General features: G+C 48.8%; 1 pseudogene; it reads left to right on the top strand.

Moving 5' to 3' along the window:
* The first annotated feature begins 23 nt into the window (after positions 1–23).
* Positions 24–142, top strand: LOC119473586 (annotated as a pseudogene).
* The last annotated feature ends 1,488 nt before the right edge of the window (positions 143–1,630 follow it).

A 1,630-nucleotide genomic window follows, 5' to 3' on the forward strand; every position in this document is an offset into this window, starting at 1 on the left:
AAAAAAAAAAAAAAAATGAGTTTATTGCTTCTTGGCCTCTTGGCTAAGATCAAGAGTAGCATTTGCTTTTAGTAGTTTTCTGCTGTGGTCTGAATCTGTTCCTTCCTCCTCCCAAATTTGCCTTTTGAAATCCTAATCCCTTAAATGATAGGATTGAGGGGCAGGGCCTTTGGGAGGTGATGGGGTCATAAGGGTGCAGCCCTTAGGAATGGGATAAATGCCCTAATAAAAGAGGCCCCCAGAGAGTTCCCTTCTCCCTTCCCCTATGTGAGGACACAGAGAGGAAATCTGTGCACCAAGCGGCAGGTCCTCACCATCCTCCCCAAACGCTGAATCTGCAGCTGCCTTGATCTTGGACTTCCAGCCTCCAAAACCGTGGGAAATGCACTTCTGTTGTTTGTAAGCCACGCAGTCCAAAGCACTGTGTGTCATGGCAGCCCGGGTGGACTAAGACAGTGTCCTCAGCTAAATTGTGATTGGGAGCCCAGTGGCATGGTCCTGGGGGAGCTGTGTCGTGTCTTGGTTTCTCAAAGAACCACTTGGGTCACTAGGACTCCGTCCTGCATTTGGAGCCATCTCCTGCCCAAGGACACCTGGTCATCACGGCCAGCATGTAGCCAGACACTGGGGACGTCCCTGTGGCCACCAGAATTGGTGGATCCATCACTCTTGGGGTTTCTCAGACTTTGCTTTCGCAATGAGTTGGTTCTGCTCGATTGCATTCTGTTTCACTCTGTTGGTAACAGAGGACTGACCACAGGCAGTGGTGATGACAGGGGAAATCTTGGCTTAGCCCTTGGCGAGAGAGACCTGCAGGGGATTGGCAGAAGTTTGAATTCGTGAGCCAAGTCCTGTCCCTTCCAGACCCTCCAGGCATGTGTCTAAGAGAAAGTCTCCTGCATGGAAGAAAGTGTTCTATAGGCAAATATGACCTTTTGTTTTGTTTTATTTTTCATTTTGAGACAAGGTCTCACTCTGTCACCCAGGCTGAAGGGCAGTGGTGCAATCTCAGCTCACTGCAACCTCTGCCTCCTGGGTTCAAACAATTCTTGTGCCTCAGCTTCCTGCACAGCTGGTAGCTGGGACTGCAGGTGCACACCACCATGCCCGGCTAATTTTTGTATTTTTAGTAGAGACAGCATTTCACCATATTGGCCAGACCAGTCTTGAGATTCTGACCTCAAGTGATCCACCTGCCTCAGCCTCCCAAAGTCCCGGGATTACAGGCGTGAGCCACCAGCCCCAGTTTTGCTTAAGAGTGAATTTTATAGTAGGTAAATTAATATCTCAATGAAAAAAAATCAGAAGCTCTAAGAGCCGAAATAGTTGTAAGCCTCTCTCACTCCCTTTGGGTTCTCTGAACCCATCCAATGAGTGGTCAAGCCAGAATTTCAACCCAGGGACACCTGATTCCAAAGGCCGTTTTTCTTCACTTCTGCCAGCCAGCAAGTGAAGAGTCCACGTAGCCTGAGAGTGAAAGCCATGCTGAGGGGTTTGAACCTTTTGTTGTTTTTGATAATTGAAGGGTTTTGAGGCAGAAAAGAAACATAATTCAAGACCGGGTGTGGTGGCTCACACCTGTAATCCCAGCACTTTGGGAAGCCGAGGCATGTAGATCACGAGGTCAAGA

The sequence above is a fragment of the Cebus imitator genome, unplaced genomic scaffold (assembly GCF_001604975.1).
Source record: "Cebus imitator isolate Cc_AM_T3 unplaced genomic scaffold, Cebus_imitator-1.0 Scaffold169, whole genome shotgun sequence".
NCBI lineage: Eukaryota > Metazoa > Chordata > Mammalia > Primates > Cebidae > Cebus > Cebus imitator.